The sequence below is a fragment of the Notolepis coatsorum genome (genome assembly GCF_963971535.1).
Source record: "Notolepis coatsorum genome assembly, contig: SCAFFOLD_155, whole genome shotgun sequence".
Taxonomy (NCBI): Eukaryota; Metazoa; Chordata; class Actinopteri; order Aulopiformes; family Paralepididae; genus Notolepis; species Notolepis coatsorum.
In genome coordinates this window covers 479,083-498,459 of record NW_028173085.1, presented here as the reverse complement: position 1 = coordinate 498,459, position 19,377 = coordinate 479,083, and positions in this window count along the sequence as shown.

Sequence of the window (19,377 nt, the reverse complement as noted above, 5' to 3'; positions counted from 1 at the left end):
CAAGATTATGCAGGTTATATTTATCCTATCCCAAAAATGACCTCATATTTGAATTCCCCATTAAGAAACACATCATTTAGACATATTGCATGTTAGGAATTCCTTCAGATTCATGTTATCATCCATGTATGGCCAAGGGGTGAAAAATGGTAAAATCGGCCATTTTGAAATCCAAAATTATGTAGGTTAGAGTTATCCTATCCCAAAAATGAACTCATATTTGAATTCCCCATTAAGAAACACATCATTTAGACACCTTGCATGTTAGGATTTCCTTCAGATTCATGTTGGCATCCATGTATGGCCAAGGGGTGAAAAATGGTCAAATCGGCCATTTTGAAATCCAAAACAATGTAGGTAGGAGTTATCTGATTAGAAAAATAATCCCATATTTGAATTCCCCACAAAAAAACACGTATTTTAGACACCCCACTCGATTGATTTTCCAAAAAAAAAAAGTATGGCCCGCCCTATAACAGTCATTAAGCTAGCATGTGCTGTCGATGGTTAATACAATGTGTAATACCAGAATTCATAAAACTTGGTTATATACATAACCTTACGTTCTATTTCATTCTGGCCTCCGCTCAGCGTCAGTCTGCACAAGAGGAGCTGAGCGGAAGCCAGAAGCTCGACAAATGTACCCCGCTGAGGCCCCCCACAACCATCAGACCGGGGAGGACCGAGCCCCCCGACCCTCCCTAATGGAGGGATACCCTCCCTATTGGAGGACAGGAGGGAGACGGATCCGACCGTGCGAAGAGGAACTCAAGCAACCCAACGCACAGGGTGAGCAGATCGTGGCTTGAGCCCACGACTATGCACACGTACAACCCGCATGCCACCAGGGAATGAACGGAAGGAACAACCCTCGTTACTGCCCCCAAAATCACGGGATCAAGAGCAAACTCAACCCCGTGGCAAGGCCGTAGCAGCGGAGCGCGAAGGAAGACCCAGACCCACCGAAGGGACTGGATCCCCCGGAAAAAGGGGGCCCGGAGAGGTCAATGACGCCAGGCATCAAGACCCCACCAGACGGTCACTTAGTGACACCGCCCCCCACATCGCCAGCGTATTCGGACAGGGCCCCTCCAAGAGCGGGCCCTTTCCCCCCAATAGTACACCGCTTGGCACACTGACCCTGCAACACAGGCAGTCAGCATGGCCGTAAAGCATTCAAAAAGTTAACCAACGGAAGCAGGCAGTGCACCGGGCAAACCAGGCAGCAGGCTGTAGACCTGAGCCTGGAGCACTGCGGACGAGAGAGGCGCCAAAGGGGTCAACTGAAAACAGCCCCCCCGGCGGAAGGGGCGTATGCTGGCGTTGTTGCGCACCATGACAAAGCCTCCATCAAAAAAAAACACCCAGAGGGGTCGAGGCAGAGAAGGCTGACATGATTGGCAGACGTCATGAACGTGCAGGGGCACACTCAACCGGGTAACCTGGGAGTTGACTCTGCTCCAACACACCAGGGAATCAACCACCCTCTTGGTACCACATACGGTGGTTGTTCCTATAACCCCTCAAGAAAAAAGGGTTATCCCAGGCCTACGGTTTCAACGAAACATTACTTCGGACCGGGCCCGGCGGCTCGGGAAGCACACAGGGTTACCAGAGGAGGTCCAGAAGACCACCCCAACAGCCCCCTCTTCGCCATGCGTGAGAGAGGAGCGAAAGAAAGGAGAACCAGTCCCTTATGATAGTGTCAGGTACAATGTGTACCCAACAAAGGGTCTCCTGTGACACCCGGGCCGACCCGGCACAAGTCCCTCAGGGTACCAGAACAGCAGATCTGCGTCCCCGGCGGACAACGGGTTAACTGACCTGGACCAGCGCGACCAGAACCAGTCCTGTGCCCTAACCACGCCGACATGCCCACTCCAGAAGAGGGGGTAGGTATGCGTGTCGATCTAAAACATGAAAAGAGGGCGCCACCCAGACGGTCCCATTAGTACCGCGCTCAGTGGCCCACCCCAAGGGCGTGAGACCCCTCTACCTATGTTCTGATCTATTCCGTTAACATCCCCCAGATATGAACGAGAAGTCATCGAGACAACCTAGTAAGCTGGTGCTCGGAAGAGACAAAACTCCATCCCAGTTGCCCTATAAAAACGCTGTTTTAATAACGAGCAACCAAGGCGTACTTAGCCCCCTGCGTGATTCTTAACAGAAACACCCCGAGCCAGCACTATGTATGCGTCGAGACCCAAACACATCAATGGATAGTCTAGCAAGACACCAGACATTGTTCCTCCAAGTCGCCTGGGAGAACGACACAGAGCCGTCGTGCTTCATGTTCTTTCCTCTTTTTATTTAAAAAAGAAAGAAACACAGACTGACATGAATCCCACGTGACGCAGCTGAGGGTAATTTTTTTTTACATTTTTACATCCCGCCACCCTCGCCACAGGGAGGAGACGGAAATCCCCAGAGAGACTTCCCACGTGAGCTGTATAGATTGAAAAGAATATATTGCAACATTGAGCTATGTAACACTTGGGTTAGGGCTCTCCGAGGAAGAGGCACTGAACCAATACACACTCAATAATCGAATTGAATCGAATACACACACAATAGAGCAGAACTCCTTTTTTGAAGTTCTACTCACCTTGACAATCTGAGGAGGAGGCTCTGAACTCTGAGGAGGCTCCCTCACTGGGAAGGAGAGTCCGAACTCACAGAAGGCACTTCTCCCTGAGGAGGAGCTTCGTGAGGAGGAGCTCTGACAACTCCCTGAAACAGATCCATAACATGGACCTGAACAACCCACGGAAGCCTTACCAATAGAGACACGCTCAGTGACGTACTCTATGGCGGGGGAATTTCCGCGGTGCACACACCCAATATTCCAGGGCGTGGGACAAGGAACCCCCCCCCCCCTTACCCTGTAACATGCCGAACAGCACCGTGACAGGAACCCTGAAAGACAGGGGGTCTTAACCCCTGACCAATCAGAAAAGGAGAGGAAAGGATTACCAGTTCACCCCTTTACGACCCCTCACCCATGATACGACTTAATGATAAATAGAGCATGACACAGTCATAGCCTGCTACATGAAGCATCTAACAGCCTCACATAGCTCATGTGCCAACCTGCTACCTGAGCTTTACTAAGGAAAAACACAGAACAGAGAGGGCCCCTTTAAGAGCCCCGGTCCAGACTTACACATGTGTTTCTGTGGGCCAAACCTAACCCAGTTGTAGATCACAAAGACACACACAACCCTTCATCACAACAAAAAATGGCAAAAGTACACTCTTACTACAGAGGAACGCCGTTTTTCATAACGAGAGAAGACAGAAGTCCTCGATTATGTAAAGTCCACAGACCTTGCTAAGCACACATGATAAGTGACCAAACAACCTTTTCTTTAGGAAAAATTGTTTCTCAAGCGGAAAGCACAACCCCAGCAATTAAGCTGAGGGTTACATCGTATCCCCACAAACACAGTGACACAATATATTGTAACCAACATGTCTGAGAGGAGGGGGGAAGCCCCAGGGAAACCGGGGGGGTCACCCCTCCTATCTTACCCTTGATACGACCAAGGCGAACCGGCACCTCTGTTAATGTGTGAACATGCTGTGAACATGAGGTGGGATGGCTCCCTGTGGAGCATAGGGTCTCCTTTCTGAAACTGGGACATATGTATAAAATGTTAAATGGATCTGCCCCCAGATATTTATGCTCTCGTATTGTCCTGCATGGCCAGGTCCACGGACGACAGTTACGGTCTGGACAGCTCTCAGTTTATGAGCCTAGAAAGGGTTCCTATTCACAGAATGGCTTTCTGTCTACAGCCTGCCGGCTGTGGAACTCTCTGCCCAGGGCCATCCAAAACTCCCCCACTATTGCTGTCTTCAAGAGGGGTGTGAAGCGACATCTGCAACAATAGGTTGCAGAGGGTGCTTGGCCACCACTCTTGAAGAACAGGAACATGACATGCTGTAATGAGGCTCTTAGAAAATTGTGTTGTCTATTTTATCTACTTGTTGTATCTATTTTATCTTAACTCTTTCTTTGTGATTTATTGTATTTTTCTTGGGACCATGTTGGAAACAAGTCGACAGACTTTCACATCTTATCCTTGTACCCCTTGTTTTCTATACTATTGTATAAATTGTATGTACTAAATAAAAATCAAATCAAATCATATCATTGTCATCACAGGCTGAGAAAAAAGATTCATTCCTCAATCACATGTCACTAAGCATAGCTTTACAGGTTTAATTAACCCTCTTAGTTGTGAGTTCACCCACGGTACAACGTTACATGAACACACATGTTCTCATCACAACCAAACCAGTTCATTTTTACACACGTAAAAAACAACGCCGATTTACTACAGAGAGAAAGCTATACCAGTGACAAGACAATTCACACACAACACGTGTCGTATCCTCAATGTATTGCAGCAACACATGTTTTGGAAACATCGTGTTTAAGGCATGTTATTGTCACAGTAACGTTTCAACAGTGTAGCATTAAGCTAACAGCCGTCCGACTGATAGCAACAAGCCAACGTTTACTAGCCTAGTGAACGCAACAAGCTAGCACCGCAGCTAACAGCTGACTGGCTAACAACAGTAGGCCACAAACTAGCACGCCAGCTAAGCAGCTATCACCTGAACTGTACACAACGACATAACAAGCCACACTTCAGACAGGCCACTGTCCAAGTCCCTCCCCATCCTAAGAGGGAAGAGAAAAAGAAATGTCAAACACAGTTTTCAACGGTGATTTACCAGACATACAGCGGCGCCAGCACAATTCCCACCCGGGCTGCAGCCGACTTGAGCATGGAGCTCCCGATAAAGAAGATCCTATGCCCACATTTCCTTGTTAGGGTATACTTCCACATTTATGTGAAAGATGGGGCCTGCACGGGACAGAGAAGCATCCGCTAGTCCAGAGAAACCCGGGTTTTAACCAGGACTCGGTCGCGGCCCACTAAGTTGACCATCATGGGCGTCAGACCAAGATCCTCCGTCCGCCGCTTAAGAAGCCGAGCAGAGGACCCCAGTCCGGAGTCGGCGTTCGTAAAATTGTCAGCTAACCCCCATAACATAAACAGACAACCAGTGCTTGCAAGCAAAACAGTACTTACCCCACCCGGAAGCAACCGATTTCTCACAACAGCCGGTGCTTCCCACAGCCCAGCTGTATGACCGAAGGGCCAATACCCATCCAGCCGCAGCAAGGAGGACTGCAGTTGGGGAGTATGTCAGCGGCGCGAGCCCCTAATACGAAAAAGCCGGTGGAGGTCAGAATGATCATCATCTTCCAGACACTCCAGTGACGAAGACAATATCGCCGTATTTTCTCGAAAATAGTGAGAGAGAAAATAAAGATATAATGTCAACGTATCTTCCCGTTCTTTTGTTTTTCCAACTTTCTTCAACTAACAACCTCGTCAAGTGTGGGATCTACCAAAGGCACTTCCTTGTGGTGAAAGTGAAGAAGGAGGCGAGTAGGTGACCACACACCTGCTTATGAAGGTAAGCGGATAGGGGTGTGGCCAGACGAATGTTGGGATGTAAAGGTACATTGTGGAATTTTTTATTCAGTGCACATGCGACGAAGTGAAGTCAGTGCAGACTGACGCTGAGCGGAGGCCAGAATGAAATAGAACAAGGCTAATGACATTATCCCACCTAAAGATGTTTCCTACAGAAATAATTTGCGGCTGGTCCATGATTGGAAGACTTTATAGCCCATATCCAAATCAGAGAAATTCCAATGAAATATTAGGCTATGTGTTTGAGCTTAAAATTATTTATAGGCAGGCTATTTAACGAATGGTATTGACGAATTAGGCCAATATCAATTATTTTAAGCTCAAACAGATTTGCACGTAGGCCTATCAACATAGGACCCAGGGAACATAGATACGCTCCCGTCATTAAGCTAGCATGTGCTGTAGATGGTTAATACAGTGTTTAATACCATAACAGTCATTAAGCTAGCATGTGCTGTTGATGGTTAATACAATGTTTAATACCATAACCCTGTCATTAACTCTTATGCCCCCCTAACGATTTTGCAGAGTTGTCACCTTGTGCATGAAAAGATTGCATCACGTTCAAGGTCATAAAAAACTTAATTTGTAATATTTCATTCCAATTCTTTTTTTATGAATACCACTATGAACCTAACTCAACATATCTATCAAAGATTCCAAATATTTCCTTTTGTAGGGTTATGGTTAGGGTTAGGGTTAGGGTTGGGGTTAGGGTTAGGGTTAGGGTTAGGGTTAGGGTTAGGGTTAGGGTTAGGGTTAGGGTTAGGGTTAGGGTTGGGGTTAGGGTTAGGGTTAGGGTTGGTTAGGGTTAAGTTAGGGGACTGTTGAGCAAGTGTTGGGGTGGGCACGGGCACAGGGATGGGATTTTACCTTCTCCTAATCTTTCTGTCTCGGTAACCCTAACCCTAACCCTAATGGCAAGAAATAAACCACTATGGATGGTTTGAAAGCTAATATTGTTAACTTTTGTGTTAGAGGGTTTCAAAATCGAATCTTTTCAAATTCCGTGAATATATGGAAAATAACCAAACGGACACAATTTCATGACATAATAATCAACACAGCCATCGTTGTACACAGAAACACAAAAGAATATAGGCAAAAAACACAAAATAGTCGCTAAGGGGGCAGAAGAGTTAAGCTAGCATGTGCTGTAGATGCACAATTGGAGGGGAGGCGAAGAGAATAATCAAAGACTCCAGCCACCCAAACAACTGCCTCTTTGAACTGCTGCGGTCAGGCATGGCAAGCACAGAGAGACTCAGAAGGAGCTTCTATCCCCAGGCCATCAGAATGCCCAATGAACAATGATTGCTCAATGAACAAGGAGTGAACAATGAACAATCGTAACAACCATCAAATGCACTCACAGCACACACATCCACACGCACACACTCACTTTAAACAAACAACTCACTGCTGCACCCACTTTACCCACTTTAGAACACCTAAACACACTTTATATTTATTGGCAAAGAATTTGCACTACAACCCATACCTCATTACACCTTACTGTAAATTGTACCTAAATTGTACCCAATCCCATTTCTGCATTGTACTATATAGTATATTGTATTGTAACTCAGTTACTTTTCTACTCTGCATTGTACAATGTATATATGTATATATTGAACACTTTTTGTCTACGTACTTGACTTCTATTTTATAGTTACTTACTATGCTTTTTATACTTATGTATTTTATCTAGCACAATCTCTGGAGCAAAACAGAAAGAAGCATTTTATATAAAAGTATTCTGTACTTCTACATGACAACTAATAAAGAAACTAAACTAGATGGTTAATACAATGTTTAATACCATTAGGGTTGCCACCTTTCACTAATAGAAATAAGGGACACCTGCCATAGAGCGTGCGCAAGAACAAAAATTGGGCGGTTTTGTGCGTTTTTTGGGCGAAAATGGGCGGTTTTTGTAACTATTTTTTTTAACTTTATTTCGGTTTTAGGGTTAGGGTTAGGGTTATGTTATTTAATTATTTTGGGGAGCCAGCCCCCCAAACCCCTGAAATGCATAGAAAACAAACAGTCAGCACTGTAGCTGAGGTTGTGTTTAACCGTGTGGTATACCTGTCACCTCAGCTGCAGTAACCTAAAGGGGAGGAGTGGGATGATAAAATTGAAATGAAATGAAATTGAACAGTATGACTTTTATATTGTTGTCTGAACACTATTTATTTATTTATGTTTAAGTATTTATTTAAGTATTTTTGCATTTATGAATAATATTATTTATGTATTTATTAACACATGAAAGCGCTAATTCTCATTGGTCGTGAGCAGGGATGCGGGAAGTCAGTCAGAGTTGGGGGTGCGGAGATAAGTCATATAATAACGTCATAGGCGGCGGGTGTGCTGAATACTACGGGAGGCAATATTTTTCCTTTTTTGTCAATACACACACCCACTAGGCTATGCGAGGCGAGGCCCACTCATTTAATATATAGTGCAAATTAAGTGTTCAAATGAAGGCATCCAATAATAGATTAACCATTGTCTTACCTTAATGCAGCAAAATGCGACGTTTCGTCTTGGCATCAATGATCTTTTCTGCTTTAACTTTGTCTGTGAGATCACTTTCAATGTGAAGCAGACTCTCCTGGCGCATTGTTGTTCTTAGCCAGTTTTGGATGTGATGTGCCTCATTGTACACAGTAGCTCTAAAAAGTTTCCACGATTTGATGAACTCGGACTCTCATCATGTCCTCTTAGGCGGAGGTTACACCTTTCGTTTCATTTTCGTTTCATTGTCGATGAGTTTCGCCGCAACGCGGCAGCCTCGAGTCACACTTTCGTTTTTGTCACCTGGGCACAGTGATGTAGTACACTGCCAAAGCAGTAGGTGGCAGTAGGTGGCGAACATGAAGGCAATTTCAACCAATGAGAACTTGAATGTGCCAATACACTTCCTGGAAGCTCCAGCAAAGAAAATGTCAACAAGGCAGGCGCCTATGGGCGCCACCATCTTGCCTATTTACTCAATGCAGCAATTCTTTTTCAGCAAAGCCTAATAAAAGTGCAATAAACAACGGATACATTCACTGTGTGTTCTGCCTGTCATTTGTTGATGAAACAAAACTAACATCAACACAAGTGACCACCAAGAGCGGATAGTTTAGTCTAAAAAAAGATCGGTAGCTACAGTTAGCTGCATGCTAACGTCAATGGAATATGCCATTATAACAATATAGCATTGTGGCTAGAAGCTAACGTTAGCTCACACTAGTTAGCCAGCACCAAACTGATGATATCGGGAGCTATCAATAGTTAGATAACATTAGAGACAACGCTGTGTGTATTAAACAAAGGTGAATAGATGACTGGGCCTTTTTGTTTAATGCTTGTTAAGTTGAAAGAGGAGCTTTGAGCTAACAGGGTCTGATAGCTAATGCTAGCTCATGTTAGCCAGTGGTAATGCTAGCAGAATGAATGGATGTAAACTTTATTTAACATATTGCATAATGGGTACAATACAATACGGCTCAATACAAACAATTGTTAAGGGAATGCAGACTGTTGTAGCTTGGACTGGGGTCCTTATAAAAATAACTTGACAACACATGGTAGCTGCAGCTATTTGGGACACAGGGACACGGAGCTGGGATCTCTGTCCCAAACACACACACACACACACACCCACACACACAAACTCTGTTGTCACCGGAGGGCACGCAGATGGTATCTACTGCGCATGGGCGTTTTCGCAACAACGGCTCCGTGCAGACTACATGGCTGTTGTCGGCGTGTTTTTTAGGGGTTCTCCAAAACGCAAACACAATTTAGCGTTTCAGCCATATCCACCAAAAAACGCCAAAAAACGCATTTCTGTGTAAAAGGGACATGAAACGTATTCAAAAAAGTATAAAAACTAGCACAAAAACACTGTGTGTAACCCCTGCCTTAGAGCAAGCCCTTGTATACCAAGATATGCAACATACAGCCTCAGGTGATCCGTAGTTATGCCCAGGGGCAGCCCGGTGCAGCTTCTAAATTACTTTGTTTATATGTTGCCTTGGAAAAATACCGTATATCCATTTTGCTTTGGGGTCATTAAAGAAATCATAATATAATTTTTTTAGGAATGTTTTGAGACGCAAGTAGTAAGTTACCCATTACTGTTGTGTTCAACCTCAACCGTGATCCTTTGCGCCCAATCCACGTCACGCAATGTGTGTGCGCTGCGTTTGTGCGTCAGGTCAGAATCAGATACACAGAAAATATAATAAAAAAAAAACAGAGGGTGGATTTCAACCATTTAAAAAACAACCATGTTTTAGACTGCTTACAGTAAAATCCTAACTCAAAAAACCTTTTTTATTGATGTGTAAAAATGTTGGTGTAGTAATCTTCCTAGCTTAATCTATCTGCGTTGTGTTTACCTTACCAAGCCCTTGAAGTACTATCTACAAAATGCAGTAACCAGGTAATGGTTTCTGCACGCCAACAACAGAGAAACGGCAGTTTTGAAGAAACAGAGGTCGGAGCAGTTTTGAAAAATCCGTTGGTTTAATAAAAAAGGATTTCAATCAAATACAAATCAAAGATTTGAAAGAACACTTGCAATAAAGCCTACAGGGTAGCCCTCACTATGCCGAGGTTCCTTAGGCTTTAGTCTAAATATTCTGTATCTAAAAAGCTTGTATCTATAAGCAGCTCTCGTCTCAGTTTCTTGTCCTTCGATGGTGTTTGGAATGCCGTCTCTGTGTATCGCCGGACGGTCCGCCTTCAGTCAAGGGAGTATGTAGATTGGATCTTGCTCGTTCAATTGTCCGTGGAGTTGTGTCGCTCTCTCTGCAGAGCGTGTCATATTCAAATCTAGATCTCCGCCCCCAATATTACGTCAGGCGGGCGGGTCCTTCTAAGCATTACCGATCTCACTGATTGGAGGACCAATAGCTCTGTCTGTCAATAGGCTAGTCACACGGAAGTGACGACAGAACGGAATTTCTTAGTAGGCGTTCCCCAACAGTTTCAACCCCGACGTCGGTTTCAAAATGGGGAACCCTTTGATCTACTCTATTTCCGTGGTGCCTTTTGTTCACAGGGGGGGGATAGAATGCACCACACCTGGTGTTCCTCACTCCCCTCCTTGTGAACAAAAGACTTCCTGTGGGCTGGTGTTTGTAGACCCAATGTCTGGCTCTTAATCAACATTATCTCTAAACCTCCCAAGTTCAAGTTCAAGTTCTCAAGTTCTTTAATAGTTGTCATACAGAAGTACAGAATACTTTCATACAAAATGCTTCTTACTGTTACGCTCCAGAGACTGTGCTAGACAAGATAGTATCAAATAACATAATAACATAATATAGCATGAATTTAGAAGAAGAAAATGAGGTCACAGTGTTCGGTATAGACATATGTACAATGTTCTGAGTTACCATATAATATACAATACACAATACTATGCAGTGTACTAATGTACAGTACTATCTAGTGCAAAGCAGAAATGGGATGAGGTACAATTTTAGGTACAATTTACAGTAAGGTGTACGAGTTGTAGTGCAATCCTTCATCCATAAATATAAAGTGTGGGGAGTGGGTGCTACAGTGTGTTTGTTTAAAGTGGGTGTGTGCTATAAGTGTGTGGAGTGGGTGCTACAGTGTGTTTGTTTAAAGTGAGTGTGTGCGTGTGGATGTGTGTGCTATGTGCGTTTGGTGGTTGTTGTTGTGTAGTGTTCATTCATTGTTCGTTTAGCAGCCTGATGGCCTGGGGATAGAAGCTTCTTCTGAGTCTTTCTGTGCTCGCCTTGAGACTCCTGTATCGCTTGCCTGACCGCAGCAGTTCAAAGAGGCAGTTGTTCGGGTGACTGGAGTCTTTAATGATTATCTTAGCCTTGCCCTTGCAACGCTTGTAGTAAATGTTCTGGAGGGTGGGGAGCCCCCCTCCAATTGTGTGTTCGGCTGAACGTGTCACTCTTTGTAGTCTGCTTTGGTCTTGTGCAGTGCTATTCCCAAACCAGGAGGTGATGTTGCCGGTCAAGATGCTCTCTATTGTACATGAGTAGAAGTTCTTAAGGATCTTCTGGCTGACTTGGAACTTCCTTAGGCGCCTGAGGAAGTAGAGGCGTTGTCGTGCCTTCTTCACAACACTGTTAATGTGTGTGGTCCATGTCAAGTCCTCGGATATGTAGGCTCCGAGGTACTTAAAGCTGTTGACTCTCTCAACCGGTGCCCCGTCGATGCTGAGGGGGCTGTAGTCCTTGACCCCCGACCTCCTGAAGTCCACAATCATCTCCTTTGTTTTGCTGACGTTCAGGGAGAGGCTGTTTTCCTGGCACCATCCCGCCAGGACCTTGACCTCTTCCAGGTAGGCCCTCTCGTCGTTGGCAGAGATCAGGCCCACCACCACTGTGTCGTCAGCAAATTTGACGATTGTATTGCTACTCCGCTGAGCCACACAGTCGTGTGTGTACAGGGAGTAGAGGAGGGGACTCAGAACACAGCCCTGGGGGGCCCCTATGTTGAGGGTGATGGATGAGGAGGTGCAGTTGCCTGCTCTCACCACCTGGGGTCTGCCAGTCAGGAAGTCCAAGACCCACTGGCAGAGGTCATAGCCCAAGCCCAGGTCCCTGAGCTTGGCTATGAGTATGGAGGGGACTATGGTATTGAATGCCGAGCTGTAGTCGATGAATAGCATTCTCACATAGTTCCCCTGCCTCTTGTCCAGGTGTGATGCTGCTGTGTGCAGCACATGGGATATGGCGTCCTCCGTGGACCTGTTGGGGCGGTATGCAAATTGCAGGGGGTCCATGTTGATGGGGAGGGAGGAGCAGATGTAGCCCTTTACTAGCTTCTCGAAGCACTTCATGGCTATGGAGGTGAGAGCTACAGGGCGGTAGTCGTTGAGGCAAGCAGGCTTGGATTTTTTGGGTACAGGGATAATAGTGGACTTCTTCAGGCAGGTGGGGATGACAGCCTGTTCTAAGGACAGGTTAAATATGTCAGTGAATACTGGGGCCAGTTGGTCGGCACAGACTTTTAGGACGCGGCCGGGGATGCCGTCTGGACCTGCTGCCTTCCTGATATTCACTTTTTTAAAGGTCCGCCTCACCTCATGCTCTGTTACCCTGAACACTGCGCCTCCATCAGCAGCCGACCCCCCCCCCCATTGCCGAGGCTTGTGAGCTGGTGTTGTTATTACCAGCATCAAACCTCGCATAGAAGGTATTGAGGTCATTTGCTAAGGAGATGTCACTGTTCAGTTTGAGGGAGGCGCCTTTGTAGTCTGTCATCGTTTTGAGCCCAGGAAGGCTCTTTGATCTTAAGGCTTGTAACCGCCATGGGATAGGAATTTTCCCTGGGCGTTGTAACCATGGTTAAATGCTAAATCACTCAACTGCTAATCTCATCACCTCTCCAGGGGATAAAAATACAGACAGTTCTAGAGCATTAGGGAGGAGTGGCTTTGAATTTGTAATGTGTAATGTTGCAGATTTACCTTTCCCATTTCGCCATTCTGAGATCCATGGTGTACAATACATTTTTACACAGGTTTGTTTGAGAAACTACCACAGTTTCCCCGGTTTGTGGATTAATGATCCCCAATATACGTGTTAGTATTTTTTCAATCAAACTGTTACAAATACCTTAACCTTACTGTTTAGCCAAATCACCTAAGAACTAAATATTTCCAGAATCCTTCTAGCTCATAATTCATATTTGTTAGTATCAATTGCTTTCAACACCCACATTAGCTCCCTTTTCCACTGACCGACTATGAATCCGTTTATGTTTACACAGTTCTCAATTCACTCACACCGTTTAACAATTTCCAATTATTTGCAGATTATACACAATGTATCAGTTATATCAATTTCACTTCCGTCTAGGTCCGTCCCATTATACAAAAAGCATATCGTACCAATTACCAGGTTTAGACTATACTTATGTGTTTCTTAACCAAACATGTCTATTTTGTGCAATCCACTCTGAAAGAAAAGACTATTACATTGCATTCATTATCTAAACATTTCTAAAAAAGGAGAGAGCTCAGATAATGAAAAATCTAAAATTAATATATACACGCCCTCTCCAAGGCCTATCAGTTACACTATCCCTTCTTTCGCCTATGTATACCGTTGAGGCTTCTTGATGACTCGTTGTGGTCGAGTATCTCGTTCCGGGCTTGTGCTAAGCACTGGTTCCTCCGGTTCTTCTGGTACCCTCTCCAAATCCACAGAGGAGAAATTATTATGTTCCAATTCATAATCTTCTCCTCTGTCTGGTTCCTGTAAAAACCCCTCATCCTCTACTCGTGGCCAATCGTGGTCCCCTCGGTCTGGCTCGCCATAATCATTCGCATCTTCCCCATCGTTTGGGGTTAGCGCCACCTCAATTTCATCCTCCGCCGCTTCCACTTCGCCTTCATGTAACGGTTGCGACGCCCCGGTTTCATCGTCAAGGTCTCGTGTTTCAGGTTCCCATTCTTGGCCTGTATCTATTGCTTTTACACAATGAGTAATGTGAAACCACATCAGTGATCCTTGAATTTGTAAAGCCCTCTCGGTGGCTCGAACGACTTTGTATGGCCCTTCTCGTCTCGCGCCAAACCACTTGCGTCTAAATACTTTAACATAAACGTAGTCGCCTGGTATGATTTGAGGTGTAGTCTGCCTATTCACCTCCTCCCCGGTTTCATGCTCCTGTCTACTGGAGACATGATCCAGAATATTTCTGTGTATCTTCGACATGTATTTTACGTATTCACGCATATCGTTGTCCAGGATGTCCAAACTCGGACCTTTGCCTGTCGCGCGCAAACCTGGTACTACCATGCAGCGACCTAACATCATTTCGTGCGGTGTCAAACGCAGTCCGCGAACTTCGCTTGACCGGCATGCCATCAATGCTAAAGGGAGAGCGTTTAGCCAATTCAATCCTGTGTGTTGACAGATCTTTACCAACTTGTTTTTTAGCGTCCCGTTCATGCGTTCCACCAACCCCTGGCTCTGCGGATGATAAACGGCCCCCAATCACTGTTTTATGCCCAAATGTTGGAGTATTAAACGCACAGTCTTGTCAACGAATTCCCTGCCATTGTCCGAACTGATTCTGTCCATTAAACCAAAACGGGGACATACCTCTTGGCATAAGAACTTAGCCACCGATGCCGCATCCTTGTGCCGGGTGGCGCACGCCTCCACCCACCTTGAAAAACGACAGACAACGACAAGAATATATCTCTTCTGATTAATTGGTTTAATCATGTCAATGTAGTCAATTACAAGGTCTCGCATTGGGCCATTGGGCGTGGGGATATGTCCTGGTGACACACTAATCCCCTTACGTATATTGTTCTTCAAACATATCACACATCTCTTTATCACATGATCAATTTGACTGTTTAAATCTGGCGCCCAAAAGCCATATTCTCTGATTTTTCTCCTTACCTCTCCTCGATGTGCATGGCAAAAGTCGTGAGCCGTGTGGATCAGCAGTCCGACCAGGCCAGCAGGAGCCACCACAAATCCATTGATGTCGCGCCACAAACCTGAATCATCCTGACAAGCTCCCCTGGTTATCCAGAGGTTCCGTTCTACCTGACTAGCCTCCTCCTGGAAAGTCAAAACATCCTTGTAGGTTATCTTGTCCTCTAACTCAACTCCGTGTTAGATAACCAACACCTTACCTGCTCTGTCGGCACCTGTCACTTCCTTGGCAGCTTCATCTGCTCTTTTGTTTCCTCGAGTTATTTTCGACTCGTCTGACTGGTGAGCAGCACACTTGATTATCGCAATCTGTTTTGGTTTCATAATTGCTTCTAACAACCGTTTAATCTACAATGTTTTATGGCGCTTCCATCAGCTTTCTTAAAACCTCGCCCTTTCCACACTGTGCCAAATAAAAATGCTGTGCCGTGCGCATAGGCCGAGTCTGTATGAATATTTACAGTTCTGCCCTCTGCCATGTTACATGCTTCCGTCAGTGCGACCAACTCTGCTAATTGGGCTGAACAGGGTTGTGATAATGCTTCGGCCTTTTCCACCACAAACCCTTCGCCCTGTGACCTTATCACGGAGTAGCCTGCTTTTAGTCCCTCGCCAACTCGATAGCAAGAGCCGTCAGTCCATAGTTCCAGATCTGGACTGCTAAATGGAAACGCCTGCAAGTCTGCTCTGAGTTTAGAGTACCTCTCGGCTTCGACTACACAGTCGTGGGGTTCTCCATCCTCAGGCGTGGGGATGTCGGCTGCCGGGTTCGTTATGGAACACCTGACCAGCGTCACGTCTTCCTGTTCCAAAAGTCTGCAGTAATGTTTAATGCGAGGCATCGTTAGTGCATATTTACCGGACTCCAACAGACTCTTTAAGTCATGCCTCACCATGATATCCACTGTATATCCCATCATAATACTTGCGGCTTTCTCGTACATCGTATACACTCCAGCCATTTCTCGGTAGCATGGAGCCATCCCCATCTCTACTTCCGAGTAGGCAATTGAGTAGTACGCCATCGGCTGAGGTCGCGCACCCACCCCTGTGTTCTGGGCCAACACCGCGCACCTCTGCTTCTGATCTGGAGAAGAAGAGACGTAGAGTATGAATTTCTTGGTATAGTTAGGCAAAGCCAGGGCCGGCGCCTCTAACAGTCGGGACTTGATTGTTTCGAATGCCCGTAAGCCATCCTCGGTCCATACCACTTTACTACTCAGTTTATCAACGCCCGCCTCTTTCATCATTTCTCTCAATGGTTTCACTATTTCCGTATAGTTCTCGACCCATGGAGAGCTGTACCCCATTATACCCAGAAATCCCATCAGCTGTCGTACCATCACAGGTTTGGGCGCCGTCTTAATGGCCACCAAATGTTCTTCTGAAATAGCCCGATGGCCCTGTGAAATTGTTTGTCCTAAATAGATCACTTTAGGTTTACAATATTGCAACTTTTTCAACGACACTTTGTGGCCGTTTTCCGCCAACAGCTGCAACAGTTTCACGGAATCGCGATGACATGTTGTCTGATCGTCCGCGCACAGTATCAGATCATCCATGTACTGAATGACCCTAGAGGTCATGACTGTATCCAACCCCTCTAAATCCTCCCTTAGGATTTTGTTGAATATGTGTGGCGAATGCTTTAGTCCCTGAGGGATCCTAGTATACTCATAATGTTCATCCTTATAAGTAAAACCAAAAAAATGCTGGCACTCCTTGCTCAAGGGCACACTAAAATATGCACTACACAAATCTATAACCGTAAAGTATTCAGCTTTCGATGGGATAAATGTCAATAGCACATGGGGGTCGGGGACAACTGCTGGATAGTCAAGTAACACCTCGTTGATAGCTCTTAAATCATGCACCAGCCGGTAAGAGGTATCAGGCTTCTCCACGGGTAGCAACGGCGTGTTGCTCCGGGGATCAGTTGTTTTCCGTAGGACTCCTGCTGCTAAAAGTCCTTTGATTTGTGGCTCGATTCCAGCCACCGCTTTCTCCTTCAATGGATACTGATTTTTCCAAGGCAGGGTGGCCCCAGGTCTAAGCTCCACCTTCACAGGTTGAGCGGACTTGATTAATCCAATGTCAGTGCTGTTTTTTGCCCACAGCGTCTCAGGCACTGCCTTCATCATGTCCTCTTGGAGGCTTGATGCATTAGGGAGTTCTCCCAGTGTCTCTTGGGATAGTTGCACAGTTTGGGGACGACCCATCCCTGTGCCTTGGACCATGATCTTAATAAACCTTTTATCAGGGCTTATCCAGATCTGTTTGTTTTCTTTCATCTGTTAAAATTCCATCCCTTCTGCTTTTTTCATCATTTCGCCGATGTGCTGTTGATCACATGAGCTGATTACCTTCAAAGTCACATGGGGAACACTGTCCGTAATGCCGTGTTCTTTATGCAGATAGTCGCTCCATGCAATACGTAGCGCTGCTCCCTGCGGCCCCAATATGATATTGGTAGCATTAAGCTGTACTTTGTCAGGTTGCACCCTCAGCCACTCCTTAGTCTGTGACGAGTCTGCATCTTTATGATACTGCAGAGTGCAATGATAGGGGGTCTTTGGATCACTTGCTTCAGGCATATTAGCAGTGATAAATTTCTCCCATTGCAAGGCTGGACCAAGCAGCTCTTGGTCCAGTCCCCCTAGACAATAGATCTCCGGTGGTTGGCTGTCGATTCTCTGTACCATCTGATAGTACTGGTCTTCTCGTTCGGCTATCACGCAACCCTCCGCAGTACATTTAATGTCCATCCCCAGTAACCCCAGCCCATCTCGGCCAAGTAAGTTAATGGGTGTGCTTTCCGAGACCAGCACAGGGAGAGTCGCTTCCCTGCCTTGATATCTCAGAGTCACAGGATCGGTAACAGGCGTCAGCTGGTTTACTCCCTCAAATCCAATTGTCCGTACATATCGACCGGACATGGTTAGGTGTGTCGCGTCTTGGGGTTGTACTACCGTGTAGGCCGCACCGGTGTCTGCCATCATCTCGACAGATTTGTCATTCACCGTTACGCACACAATATGCTCCTCCCTCAAAGACGACACTGACAGCTGACACCTCCCCATTGGACTCTCTGGGCCTCTTCAGAATGATTCATCTGGCCCTCTTGCTGGATTTACCGGGCCATTGTTCTCACTAGGGTCTTGAACTTGGGGTGGGCCTTGGCCTTGCCAATTTCTTCCCCGGTCCCCCCCCCCGAGTGCCTCCCCCTCTGGCTTGGTAGTCCTGTCCACACTCCCGTGCGATATGGCCAATCTCCCCGCACTCCCAACACTCCACCCGCCGACCTCCGTATCCATTCGTGCCCCTGCCTCTGCCTCCACCTCTTCCTCGTGGCTGCCACCCGGGTGCTCCTCTTGGCCTTTGTTGTTGTTCCGGCGCAGGACCCCCTTGTGTTCCCGCTTGAGCCTGTCTTTGTTCACGTTGTTCCCCTTCATCGCCTGTCCCACCTCTTGGTTGTGGGGCCTGGACTAAGGCTTGAAGGTATTCCACTACCTTCCCTGCATCGGTTGGCTGTTGATACATGATCTTACGTTGTTGATCCATATCCTTCTCCTTTGTCCTTTGCTCTTTTTTCCGTTACAGTTCAACGTAATGGACCACCTGATCAATATAAAAGTCCACTGCCATACTTGACAATGACACCACCTCAGCCAATTTCTGTCTTACCTCTAGGGGGAGGCCGTTTTCAATCTTGGCTCTTGACGTGGCTTCATGCATACGGTCAAGTCCTGCCTCCTGACCAGTTGTGTTCTTCCACGCGGCATAGGCTTGTCGTACGTACAGCCTGGGGTGGATTGTTGCCCCCAGAGTACCAATCTGAATTTGGTCTGGGTGCAGTCTCGTTGGATAGGTGTCTCGTAGGGCCAGCCACACTACTCCCCTGTACCGTGTGAACAGGTCCGCATCATGCGCTCCCGTCCCCACATGGCCATGCAGGCCAGCCATCTCCAGTATCCTTTCCATGCCGTCTTTTCCCATCATGGTTGTCAATATTTTCTTGACATCCCCCATTGCCAGTTCTTGTCCGACCATCAACTCCTCCAGTTGGGCAATCCATGGGTTGGCCCCATTCTGGAGGGGCGGCAATTTCTCAGTCACTTGTGTCATGTCAGACGCCTTCCAGGGGTGATATTCCAGGTCCTGTCCTCTTACTATTATAGGAGCCATGCGGACGGGGGCTTGGAGAGGGGGTGGCTTATTTTTCGTCTGTGATCTGGTCTGCATTCTCTTCCTTACAGCATCTTCTACTTTCTTGAGGGCCTCTTTCTGCTCTGCTTTTTTGTCTTGCAGGGCGTTTAGTTTTCCCTCAATGCCAGCCCGTATCCTGATGATCTCTTTATACTCATCCGCCCCTGCAACGTCTGCAGTGTCGTGGCCCGTAAACCGCA